Source organism: Paramisgurnus dabryanus, chromosome 7, assembly GCF_030506205.2.
Source record: "Paramisgurnus dabryanus chromosome 7, PD_genome_1.1, whole genome shotgun sequence".
Classification (NCBI taxonomy): Eukaryota; Metazoa; Chordata; class Actinopteri; order Cypriniformes; family Cobitidae; genus Paramisgurnus; species Paramisgurnus dabryanus.
In genome coordinates this window covers 20,324,070-20,338,454 of record NC_133343.1, presented here as the reverse complement: position 1 = coordinate 20,338,454, position 14,385 = coordinate 20,324,070, and the positions used below count along the sequence as shown (strand labels likewise).

The 14,385-nt window shown below is 35.7% G+C and overlaps 1 protein-coding gene across 2 annotated transcripts in view; it reads left to right on the top strand.

Moving 5' to 3' along the window:
* The window catches only part of pde4ba (phosphodiesterase 4B, cAMP-specific a), a 192,145-nt gene that overhangs the window by 103,142 nt on the left and 74,618 nt on the right, over positions 1-14,385 (top strand). The gene's annotated exons all lie outside the window — the stretch shown is intronic.

The window sequence follows — 14,385 nt, the reverse complement described above, 5'->3', positions numbered from 1 at the left end:
GGGTCTATCAAAAGAAGATCCAGTTTCTATTGAGTGTTTGTTTAGGTGATTTCAAATGTCAACATTGGCTTTCAGAGATCATGGACCCTGCCTTTAACTCTTTCCCCACCATTGACGAGATATCTCGTCAATTAAGAGAAAACGCTTCCCCGCCAATGACGAGATTTTCCGTCTGCAACTTTTTAAAACCGGAAGTATTGCCCTATGGCAAGCGGCTGCATGTCCGTGTCTGTTTTAAAGATCGCTCTGAATGGGATCTCTATGAAAAGTCCGTCATAAAAATTGAATTATCTCTGCTTTTTGCTCAAAATATGGTGTTTTTGCAAAAACCTACCCATATTCAAAAGCTGATTGCAAAAGAACCACTAAAGGTAGGATGAAACGTTTTTTTTTTGTTTGAAAGCAGAGGGTCTGTTCTTTCATTTGGTATATTGTATGTTTATATATTTAAAGAAGAACATTTTCTGGAAGACATTAAACTTTGGTGAAAATCATGAAAAACCTGGCGCTGGCTGGCAACTTTTTCTTAAAAACGCTGGCGGTGAAAGAGTTAATAGAATTTAAATGTTACAAAAAATCATCTCCCTCACAGTTGTCATGAAGAACAACATTAGCTATATAGACCATAAACACTTTTAGCAAATTTATTTCTGCTGTAAAGTTGGCCATTTTAACATTGGGGGTTTATTGGATTGACTCCCTTCAGTCTCTAGTGGCCAGTCGATGAATTGCAGTTTAAGTCACTTTTGTGTTGGCTTCACGATAGAGTGCTAAATCAGCCAAATGTCTTCTTCAGATTTGTTTAAAACAGTTTACTATCTATTTGCCGAACTATTTTACCAGTATTTGGTACTGATCATATCCTACTAGTAAAATAAGTAATGTCGTTACGTGTGTCAATAGCACATTTTTATTCGTAAAGTTATACTGTGTAAAAGAGGCTTATAGGCTTATGAGTAATAAAGTTGTAAGTACAGTTAAGTTTCCTTCACAGACTTTTTAATATTTTTAACCCTTTTTAATATGTCTTAATATGTCACCAGATGCTGCAGGGATTACTTTAGTGCTGCTTTTAAAACTTTCAAAGACATGAAACCTGTGGACCTGTATTTTGTAAATCACCAAGGACAACAATTTTTTCATTTTAAAATCTTTATTGTTCTATTAAAGAAAAATGTAATCGTTATTGTTAATGTGCATTTAAAACCCCTGCACATTAGCTGAACGATATAACTTGTTGCGATGTCACGCGGCATTTTTGTTTATTATAAGCTCATATGTGATGAACGTGACGCGATATTAAGTAAGTTATATGGGTTTGGAATGAAATACGGTTAGTAAACAATGACATAAATCACCATTCAGTTAACCATGTTGTTGTAAAGTATTCTTTTAAGGCAAACAGCTTTTGGCAGGACTTGCCTTTAATTGTTGAAGACCTTCTGTCTTGGTTTATTTTGCAGTGCATCACTTAAATATTTGATTCCATAATGGTGATTGCTAACTTTGTTCAGTTTGTATAATGGATGGCATGAAAGTTTTTTGAATAAAGGAAAGTTGTCCTGTTTACAAATCTTTCAGACATGGCAATTCTTTACATTTTAGAAACTGTTAAAATACACAGAATTTGTTTAGGGGTGCCATAAACTCTGTAGATGAATAGGTCTGGGCCTTTTAGGTGCTGTATTAATCATGTACAAGATCAGTGAAGTTGGATCTATTTTGGCATTGTGTAGTTGGATATAGTTTCTACAGTGATGTGATTTGATCCACGTATTCCTATTTCCAGTCAGACTCTAGGAGATGTAAGCCATCTGCTGTGTTTGGGGGGTGTAACGCTGGTCCACCCGGGGGTATCAGACAATGGCATGAGGAAAAATGAGCCTTTTATACGTGCTCACTCCACAAAAGAACCAACGTCACAGATGATGTCACTGCACCACTGAGAGGTTTCCTGAGTACTGCCGGCAAAGATAAGGGTGGGATTTTTTGTCACTAGTCAACATACTTCATAAGAATAAATCACTTACTAAATATGGTTCATGTACCGTATGTAAGCACTTTAATTCTGTATTAATTCACCCTTTTGTGGTTTCTAACTTTTTTCTATTTCTTTTGTACAACACAAAAGTTAAATTGTTAAAGGATATCTTTCCATATTAAAAGGAAATACATTGCATTGTGTTATTAGTTACATTTACAGTATTTTACCCATGCAGTGAATAGTAAACACATGCACACAACACACAAACATCTGGAGCAGTGAACTACTGCTTTGTGTAGTAAATGCCACTCCATCTGAAAGCAGGTAATGGCGATTTACTGCTACTAACGGAACCGGCTTTACTGACGAGATGCAATGACAATCACATGCAAATTATCGCGCATCCCTAGGTAGCAGAAATTAACAGCGGCTAAATTTTATCCCATGCGTTCTTCAAGGTTAATGCTAAGAGGTGTGTGGAGGGGCAGAATTTTGTGTGTCTTCTGAAGTAATTGTTACTCTGAAGATCTAAAGATACGTTATGCTGAGATGAGTGCCCTTAGTGCATGCTTCACTTTAAAGCAAGAGGCCAAATGAGATTGATGAGTTGAGTGAGATAGACATATCTGTCATCTGATGCCTTGGCAATAAAAGATCTTGGTTTGGGCTTAGATTTTGGTTTTGCCCAATGTACTGCAAGAGTCCCAGTTTAGCCCAGCCTTTCAAATCAGCAATATTATATGCACATTTATTCATACAGTTTGGAGTTTATCTGCAGTGTTTTAAAAAAACAGGTGTCTCCATTGATTTCCATAGCAGGATAAAGAATACAACAGCATGGAAATCAATGGGGCCTCTGGTCGGTTTGGTTACTAACATTCTTCAACATATCTTTCTTTGTGTTCATCAGAACAAAGAAATTATACAGGTCAGGCTTGCAACAACATAACATTTTTATCTCTCTGTCAGTGTAATTTCCAGCAAAATTCAAAACACTGTGAATCATTTGTTAACCGTGAAGTGTGAAGCTGTCTACAGTATGCACTCTGTAAGATTAATAATAAAGTGCATTATAATATATTTGCATTATTATATTTTTTTTCAAGCAATTTTTTGAGTATAATTCTGTCAAAATGATTTGAATCTGTCAATGTAAAATAAAAAATTACGGTGCACAGACCTCTTAAACCGTTTTAAAAATGTTTAATAAAGAACAATATCACCAAATTCATAAATCACAAAGAAGAAATGTTGTATTATTTTATTTCACATCATCAGAACAGGTTTATAACTAGCGTATATCTAGTGCAATTCAACCCAAGCTCTGTCAAAGCTTTGTATAAACTGTAACAATTGATTAGTAGCAGTTATATTAATTTGCACGCTCGCTACCATTTAACTTAAGGATAGACCACTGTGTAAGTACCACCTAAACCTTTGCATTGACATTGATCTTTCTTTGCACTTTCTTTGTTTGAAGAAATCTCGAATTACATATTCATTTATGCAGCATGGTTTTCAAACACACAAACCTTTAATCAACCTAGGCCTTAGTCATCTATCCAAATGTGTGATAAGTGTTGTGCCAACAAGCTAATGTTTCATCTTCTCTTGGCTCTATGTGGTTGTATCTCCATGTAATTCTAGTTTAAGATCCACAGATTATTTTTTAATCATCAGATGCTTTCTGTAGATCTAACATGGCATGTGTGCGTGTATCCACCTGTTTATATAGGCTGGTTTATTGAGTGTATTTGCCTTCTTGGCCTTGTTTCACAGTAATCAGTTAACCCAGCCAGTTAGTGCAGCAACAGCACACCAACCTCATTTGTCTCTGTCACGGCCAGCCAACTACTTTACATTTATTCACACAAACACATACACAGACAGACCCTATACCTGGGTCACATTCTTGAAGCATTGCCAGTGTTTGCACCGGTGAAGACAGAATCAAATTATCACCATTAAATGGATAGTTACCCAAAAAGTAAAAATTCTGTCATCATTGTTACACACCTGTATACATTTCTTTGTTCTGATGAACACAAAGGAAGATATTTTGAGGAATGTTTGTAACCAAACCGATCAGAGGCCTTAATTGACTTCCATAGTATTACTTTCCTGTTAAAAGTCACTTTCTTTCTGATCCCATTTTTGAAACCCTAGTTAGTGTGTAATGTTGCTATGATAGCATAAATAATACAGTGTTTCCCACAGGATTTTTACAGACTTGTGGCGGTGATGATGTCATATAATTAGCATATATGTACATGTTTATATTTGCATATACGTACAGTACGTGTTTGCGTTTGATAGAGTGTTGGCACCTGAAATATGTTTCACTTCTACTCTTTGATCTGTCACATTATATTGCATTTTAACACAACTGAATGCTATTTTTACATATTATCAGTTCTGTTGTCAACATAAAATGAGTATACTATCCTGAAATCACCATAATGTTGCTCTTCTCATCAATGTCTTGTTATTAGCCATTTTTTATTTTAAAGGGGCAATAAGTAGGATTTACCCCCATCTAGTGGTGAAATTGCATTTTGCATTCAAACAACAGTGCTCTCTAGCGCCTCGCCTTTCCAAATGTGTGTTGCAACTACGGTAGACGTTATGTAATTACTGATCTCCTTGGCCGTTGCAGCTGGTTCACGTGTTCTGAATGAAAACGCGTTGTGGAAACGCGTTGGTAGGTTAGTGCTTTTTGTCCCTCTCTGCTATAATAGTTTATCAATACTGCGGAAGGACACAGAAGACTCCTTGGACTTACCCGTTCAATGTAAGTAAAGAGGAGAAATTCTAAGCTTACAAAGAAAAGTCAGATCACTGGCAGAGGTCATTTGACACCAATGAGAACATATCTATGAATAAAGACATTGATTTTGATTATTAAAACACTTAAAATCCTACTTACAGTCCCTTTAAATGTGAGTTTTATTGTCGTGTATAGCGCAGAAAATTCGCTGCAAATTCAGACATATGAGAGAATACACAGTATCCGAATCGTTACAAAAAGTTACTACAAAACACGTGCGCCAGCATGGTGAACGTGATTTCACCAAGTAGGATGTGATCCTGGATCAACACCAACCGCGCAAGCATACCGCATCATAGAGAGGGAGAGAACCAGGGGCGAAAATCTCATCTAAATGTTGGGGGGGACAATAAACATAAAATTTTTCAAGAACAATTTTTGAAGGGGACACCAATAATACAGGCAAAATTGTACTTGCAAGGAAATGGGTACAGATAGAAAACGTTTCTCTTTCTCTATGAACGGACGCAAATTTAATTTTAATACATATGAATGCAGAGGTGAAAAGAGTAATACAATTTTCTACTTAAGTAATAGTAAAGTTACTTTAATAATATTTTACTTAAGTAAAAGTAAAGTTACTGGTCTAAAAATCTACTCAAGTAAAAAGTCATTTTAATTTTAAGAGTTACTTTTTTACAGCGGGGAGAGGTTTCTAGTATAGTTCACAAAGGAAGGATATATACATCTCAAACTATGTTTTTAATTGTAAACATCTCTACAATTAAAGTGCAATAACAAATGTTAATAAAATAAAAAGCTTTTTATAACTAAGAAACATTTATGGAATTATTTAATGATTTTTACAGGTGAGTTATGCACTTTTGAAGCAAAAATAATATGAGGTCAGCAGCTAGTAAATACAATCATTATATGAAGGTTGTAATTGATGTATTGCTGGTAACATACATTGTTATTAAACTATATACATAAATGAACATATAATGAGATGAGTGCCATGGCTATACACTATACATCCTTTACACGTTTATTAGCTCCCAGACCTGTGTACCTGATGTCTTTCAATCTATCTCTCTCGCGCTCTCTCTCTCTCTGCAATGTCTAATGATCTGCGCATTCTCGAGGACGTTCTCAAGTTGTTTGACTTGACGCGAAGCTGCTAGACCTCGGAAGATAATGCGCATGTATTAAAAATGCATCGTGCAAATTAGCGGTTAAACACGGTCGGCAATTCTCAAACTCCGTACTCAAGAGCATGAACCCTACCTGAATGAAACAATCGCTTTGCGTCAATGGCCAGGGGTTTCTTTCGTAAGAATTGAATTGAGGGTCTGCATTAGCCTGCGCCTGTCTCGTCCCTCTCCATGGTTCTTTTTGCGCGTTCCCCCGCCCATCAATCAATCATCCGACCGTGGCGCGTCTTTATCACCTTACTTTTTTATTTATTTTTACTCAGTAACGGATATGATTTAACATGTAGCGAAGTAACCAACAATACTTTAAACATACTTAAGTAAAAGTAAAGTACAGATTTTAAAAACTACTCAAAGTAAAAGTACACAAAAAACTCAGTTACAGCAAGGTGAGTAAATGTAATTTGTTACTTTCAGCTCTGCCTCACCTCTGCATGAATGCATAAAAATGTTTTCTTGATCGTTTATCTGCTTCTGTTCTCAGAAAACGAAATATGTTCATGTTTATATGTCAAAATAGTCCAGTTTTAAAACATATGAGGATAAACTGATAAGTGATGGGAAACGTTGTATTGTATATAGCTTATTAACGCGTCGGCTCCGTACACTTCTCTACCACCGGAATGTGTGGTGGTGAGGTAAAAGGGGCGTGGGCAGTGGACCAAACCACTGTGAGGCAAGGGAGGGGGAATCCAAATATTTAAAACGTTTTTTTGTTGTTGCTCCGTTTGCATTTGTATTGTTTCACTTCTTACACAACTAGTTTAAGTATTATAAATCATTAAATTATTTTCAATACACATATTCTAATGATAATTTAGGGGGGACAACCCTCAGATAGGGGGGGTCCTGTCCCCCCCGACCCCCCCGGGATTTCCGCCCATGGAGAGAACGGGTGTGTGTGCGTGTGTGGGAAACACTAATGCTAACCGTTCGTCAAGTCATGATAAACTCGATCAGCCAGTAAAATCTGTGACTGTTGACATTTACGCGAAAAAGAAAGTATACGGAGGAACGGACATTGGAAACACAACCACGTTTTCACTGTTCTGTGAGAGAGAGGCCTCCTGTATTTTGCCTACCGCTTTTCGAAGTACTATGAATTCGGACATAGTACTCACTTCACCTACTGCTTTTTGTCTATATAGTGTGGAAAAAGGTGGTTTCTAACATAGCTTTTGGCTTGGGGAAATAAAGAATGCAAAGAACGGACTTTTGCTCTCGTGGAGAATGGTCTTGCCTGGCAACCTTGGAAGAATGAATTTGAAAACACGAGAGGATAGAGAACGCATCTTTTTGAGAATTAAGATGTGCTATAATCATCTTGTTGGTTACCTGACCTTCTCAGCATATTTTAACTAAATTCACATTTATTCACATTCATAAAATTATAAACATACCATTATTTACAATTATTTATCAACATTGGTTTGTTGCATGTTATTGTTGCATTTTGCCATTTTTAAATGCATAAATGAAAATAAATGCCTTAAGATTATTGGTGCATGGTCAATTTCCTTATTAAAATGTTTACAAGCAAATGTCTACTTTTACCAGCCTTTTCACTGTAAGTTATGAACATCTTACCTCAGCTAAAACGATAATAACAAATATCAGACTTAGGGTCAGATTTACTAAACGGAACAAATAAGCGTGAGAGCGCAATTCCAAAAAAAGCGCAGATGGGAGTGGTAATGTCTGTGGGTTATTTACTAAAAAGTCGCAATTTAAATAACACAGGCCCAACAGTTGTTTTCATAATGACCAACACAATCTACTAAAAACAGCGCAATTAAATTAGTTCAGAGTCCAAATAAGCAGAACTGATGCTCCTGCAGGTGCAGGTGATCTATTAACGCCTAATGTGCTTGAGTTCAGCACCACGGACATCGCAGCTAAAAATGCGCGGTGTGAAATCCCAGCTAACAAAGCCAAAGTACATTGAAAAATGAACTGGAGGACAAAAAATTAAGGTTTACAAGAAGTTTTGAAACACCTTTCATAGTCTGACTTCTCCTAGTGTCTCCATTACCTATTTCCTCTAGCAAATAAAAAATAACATGGCTTGGCAAACAATATTATTGAATATTGTTTCTCTGGCATTCCAAATAAACTGTTATGGGTGGAAAATATATTTTCCCTTATACCATGCGCAACAATTGCAAACATTTCAAGCGCAAAATGATTTAATAAAATGATTAAATACCATTAATATCATGCGCAACCATTAGTAAATTGCATTGAGTAAAATTATTTAAATACTCTCCTCTCATAGATTTTGTGTCTGAAAGGGAAACTCTAGAAATGCATATACAATAAGGTCAGTCCCAAAAATAACTGGACCACACCTTTTCAGCGCAAATTATCATAACAGTCATTATTTTACGCCAAAATGATGGTTTGCGCTGGTGCAAGCTGTTCGTAAAACTGGCCCTTAAGGTGAATAATAGACACAATACATTCATGAGACCAAAGATTGCTCATTAGATATACCCAAAAAGAATTATATCTCATGTTTGACCATCAGACAAGACCACATGTAATATTATGCAAGTTTTCTGCATCATTGCTGTTTATGCAAAATGGTCCACACAAGTTACAGTACCTGCCGATGCATCTGTAATAAAAGGGACGGAACAAGAACAAATCCAGAGTTTATATTAACTTTGCTTGACCAGTAAGCTACTTGTGCCGTTTTACAAGTCTACAAAAATGCAAGTACAAGAACGCATATTGAGAAGTGGCCAAAGTCACCAACCTGGTCGCCGTGAAAACAAAAGCAGGACATTAACTGGATTAACAACAAGGTTGCCTCGACGACCGCATGTGTTGCATGACTAGCATGAACGTGAACAACACGTCATTGAAGCGTAGAACGTGCTTTAAAATTGATACGAATCCAGAGGAGCAAAGTTCTTATGGTTGAAACTGATTCATCTGTGAATCATCTGTTAGATGAATCATGAAATGTCAGGAGTTTGACTGGCCAGATACACGACGCGGGTGCGCGCGAGTCTGTCAGTGTGAATGTTAGAATAATGATTTTGTTCTGCAGATGTAGAACAGATAGATTTGTCCGAGTCTGTATTTGTGTTCAACATTTTTTTGGCTGTTAACAATCCCCAGCTGCCAATGAAATGATATCATATCAGCAAGAGTGCGGCTGTTTGGCTGTATATCAATATATCACCATAAACACAAGGCAATCACAGTGTGCTAATATATGACCATAACAACACAATTGCATGTTTGATATTGCTTTTATACAGGTCTATATCCTTGTTAACAAAAGGATGGTGTACATTTTTGTTTTTTTTGGCCCATCTTGCAACATGGCAGCATATGATGAGTAATTGGTTGTTGTGATAATCCCTCCTCCAAAATGTAATCTCTGATCAAATGAAATGTACTGTATACCTTGGTGATTCCACATAATCTTCTAACAAATTGCAGCCGTGAGTTCATTTATAAGTTTGCGGTACTGTGAAAACAAGTGTTATTCAGATGAACTGCTGTGCTTTTAAAAGGCACTAGTCAGAGGAGCATATGGCAAAGATGTGGGCAACAGGACAGGCTGTTGGCAAGAACAAACGTGATCAGTACATACAGTATGTGCACCAGCTGTGTTTAATGCTCCTGTCATTTAGAAGCCAAGTCCACCTCTCTAAGATAAATTTGTAGCACAGGTTTCGTTGTGAAGAGTAGGCCGATGTAGGGTGTGGGAGAAGCCTGACCCGGCAAGTTTACCTCCCACAAGCTTTTTGGTGCCCTGTGCACCAACAACTTTTCCTCGACTTTCTGCTTTTCAGGCAAACATTTTTATAGTATCTTTGTAGTAGATGAAAAAGACAAAAAGTAAAAAACAAGCAAGCAATTCATAAATCTAATGTCTGTACATTTGCATATTTGCACTCTGTTATTTTCTTTAAATGGCACCTATTTTGCAAAATCCACTTTTGCAAGGTGTTTCGGCATAAATGTGTGTTGGCAGTGTGTTAAAATGAAAAAAATCCACCCACTCTTTCTTTTCTAATCCCATTAAACTAAAGCAGTCCTACTAGACATGCTGTTTTGATTCTCTCATCATTGTGATGTCACACTGATAAAGCCCCGCCCATGGGCACTGACTGAAAGTCCTCCACTACCATAGTTTCCTCAGCAAGTTAAACGTTGTCTATCATATCTCAATAGCGAGATACCATTGTCTCAGACTGCATTCACAGGAATCAAATCTATTTTAACTGAAAGTGCTCACTGTCTTTGTTGGTAAGGGAGTGAGAGCTGTAGCTCATTTGCATTTAGAGGTACACAAATGAAAACAGCATTTTTTTCTTCCACCCAAATAGGGGCATTTTGGACATTCTATAATAAATGATCTGTGAAATTTCTGGGTACACCTGAAACTTATATTATAACTTATAATAGGTAGGCATATTAGGTGCCCTAAAACTAACAAATAAAATTAACTTGTTTCTACACTGTCAAAAATAAAGGAACAAACCTGTCACTGGGGCCGTACCCTTTAAAAAAGGTCCTAATATCTACCATTTAGGTACAAATAAGCAGGGCTCAAAATTAACTTTTTTATTTGGTAGCACTGGTGCTCCCAACTGTAAAGAGTTAGGAGCACCAGCAAAATTTAGGCGCATCCATCCAAAAATTTAAAAGCACCACAACTACAATGTATATGTTAATAGATTTATTTTATTAAAAATAAAACACCACCACCGGGCTTTACACATCCTATGTTCATCCACTTTCGCCATGTTTAAGCAAGGTCTGGCGCTTGAAATGTTTTGATTCCGCCACCAACGCCGTTTTACAGGATTTACAGTAAACACAGTAAGTTAAATCGAGCCATTTTCATAGCGGAGACACTCGAAATCTTTATGCCACTCTCTGTGAAAGGTTTAACGTCAAGTCTTATTTTCCGGTGGTGGAGTCAGATTTGAATCCGGATCGTCGTCATTAATAACAGTAGTAACATTGGCTGTAGTCGGCTTGTTCTCGTCATGCTCGCGGTTCGTCTTTCACATTTTCGCGCTTCACGTACCAACGTAGCACGGCAACAAGGAATGACTGACGCTCGGTCTTCATAAAACGTAAGACTTTAATGGTGAAATTTTGAACTAAAAAGGAGAGCAAGAAAGGACAGATAATGCAAAAAATGAACATGGAAAACAGACTTAAATTATAATAATAAATTAAAATACCAGTATAACAAGAGCTATTCCATGTTATTTCTAGTGAATATTTTGTAGTCTTATGCTTAATAATGGTGGATAAACTGTACATTCACACTGACATAGTCCATTTTCATAGAGGCTTTTATAAGTTCTGCATTTATTTGAATGATTCACTTGCTTGTTGTAAGGCAATTACATCTTGCTAAGGGCAATCATTTATACCTGGCAAACTTCTACAATAAAGTAACAAAATATTTCTGTCAAAATTAAAGGGTCCTGATTGATTAGCAGAATTGTTATGCGGAAATGGAAATTTAATAAATGAAACAATTGTTGAAATACATTGAGTACAGAGCTATTATGTAGATTTGGTAAGTACTATAGATTTAGTATTTTATATAATATATAGCTAAAATATCTTTGTGACATCTTTGTGGACATTTCCGTGTCTTTGGGCAAATGCAGAAAGAAAGAAATTTCTGTCTGTGAAAATGTTTTTCAGAACATTATCATATTCTTCTGGTGTGTGTTTTTTATTTACCAGATGATAATATTGACATATTTAATAGCAAGAGCACAAAAAAGGGAATGTCCGCCAAACGTTATGTTATTCCTGGCAGTGAGTTTTATTGGCTGTTCTTGAAAATCGTGCTGTTTCTGCTCTGCAGCATAAGCCTTCCAATATCAATGTTAGGATTTATGTTTACCACCGACCTTGATCAGTTTTTTCAAACTTGTATAAATGTATTTGTTTTGCTGAACACAAATAAAGATATTTTGAAGTGGGGCACCATTGATTCATTAAAAAATAATACTACGGAAGTCAGTGGTGCCCCAGATCTTCATTTTTGTTCAGCAGAACAAAGACATTTTTAAAAGTAAATAATGGCAGAATTTGAATTTTTGGGTGATTGTCCTTTTAATGCAGTGGTTCTCAAACTTTTTCAGTGTGCAGCCCCCCTTGTGTACGGCGCATTCCTTCGCGGCCGCCCCAAAGAAAATTTATGACTAAAACCTGTTCTAAAACTCAACTTTTACTTAAACAAAACATATTGAATGATACAAAGTAGTGCTGTTGGTTAGTAGCCTTATTTTGTGAGGTTTAATTGCACAGAATTCATGATAAATTAATTTTATGTCATAAAACTGCCCCCCCCCCCCCCGGCACCATCTCGCGGCCCCCAGTTTGAGAACCACTGTTTTAATGCATAAGTAGACCTCAGAGGAAATGTAACCTTTTATCATTTTTAAAATTAACATTTAAAGTTGTACACTCTAAGAAAAGATGTGTTAATTTTAACACATTGTTTTGTGTTATCCTATTTAACACATTATGTGTTATTTTAACACATTATGTGTTCTTTTTTGTTGATTTTGAGTTCAAATAAATAGAAGGGACAACACAAGATGTGTTATTTTAAAACATTTGTTTTAAGAATGTAGTGTCAGTACTATAAAGATCTGAATTCCAAGATTCGTAAATGTGAAATGATTAACAACAACAAAAAAATTATAATAATTAGATTTTCACAAAAGTTTACAAAATGCCTTCCAGGAAAATTTTCTTCTATAAATATATAAACATAGAAATATATCAAATGAAAGAATCTATCGTCTGCTTTCAAACAAACAAAACGGGAGAAAAAACGTTCACCCAATCTTCATTTATTTTCTTTTTATAATTCAAAAATATCAGATTTTGAGCAAAAAGCTGAAATTATTTTTTGTAAAGGAATTTTGTTAAAAAAAGTTGTTGGATTTGATTTTAATTTAGTTTTTTATAAATTTGGTAAGAGCCCATTTAGTGGATATTTAAATTCATAAACACTCACCTGGGAAGCGTCACTGGCAGGGAATGTTTTCTCTTAATTGACGAGATAACTTGTCAACGGCGGGGAAAGAGTTAAATGTGTAATGTGGGTTTTAGCGACATCTAGTGGTAAAATCGCGAATTTTGAACAACCTCAATTTTGAAACTTAATGAGAAGCTACGGTAGCTGGAAAAGGACAAACATGTCATCCTCTGTAAAACAGTTTGTCCATTTAGGGCTACTGTAGAAACATCACGGCAACTTCCATGTAAGGAGACCCACAGTGTATGAAGATTAAAACGTATCATTCTAAGGTAATTAATACAAAACAAAGTTCATATTCAGACATATGGCTAACTCAATCATTAGAAATGAGTAGGGGTGTGACGAGACACTTAATCCATGAGACGAGAAACAAGATTGGATTCACTATTAAAAAATCCTCAATGATAAAATGAATGAATTATATTAAAAACCGAAATCACATTATTTTGAAATGTTTCCTTAACAATTATTTTGCTAATTGATAATGAAGTTATTTGATTTTTTTTGTAAATAAAATAGACCCAAGTGAGCAATAACTTTTAAAATTACATAATAATAACAATGCAATAATAATTGGTTCAAATAAACTATGAAAACAAGTAAACACATTACAGTAATATTTAGGTAGCCTTTGTATTAAAAATCAGCATTATGTATTATAACAAATGCCTGCAGGGGGCGCTAAAGGACCTTCTTTTTTAGTTTCACTTTAGACGCTTACTTTTAGCCAAACAACGTTTAAATCCATTTAAATCTTTAATATTTTTCAATTTTTTTACAATAAAAATGATACATGATACTGAAAATGATACTGTTATTCTTGAGCAAGAACATGCAGACATAAAATCATGTAAGTCAGAGTGAGGGTTTAATCTGCTGAGACGCTTCACATCTGACACTGATCAACAGACATCACATATTTCTCTCAGAAGAACATTATTGGAAAAAGGAAAAAAAAAACATGCAGTAAAAGACAGAATATAGTGCATGTGCATTGCACTGCGAACGATTTAGCCAGAAACTTAACTTTATGCCAGAAACTTAACTTAACAGAAACTGCATCCTCCGGAGGTCGCATATGAAGGCTGCATACGCCATCAAGCCTGGTTTGTTTCAGTTAACTGAGCATTACATTCACAAGTCATAAGCATATTAAAACAATTTAATAGCGAACTTTATAATTGTTAATATTCTCTAATAAGACTTTATGACGTTTGCAGTCTAAAAATGCGACCTTCGAAGGATGCAGCCTTTTGTTTGAGAAACGGCCAGAATTTCACCACCATGAAAAATCTCGTGACATAATTAATTTTGTGTTACATATATAATCTCGCGAGATCCCGATTCACCCCTAGAAATGAGATATTTCGAACCTACA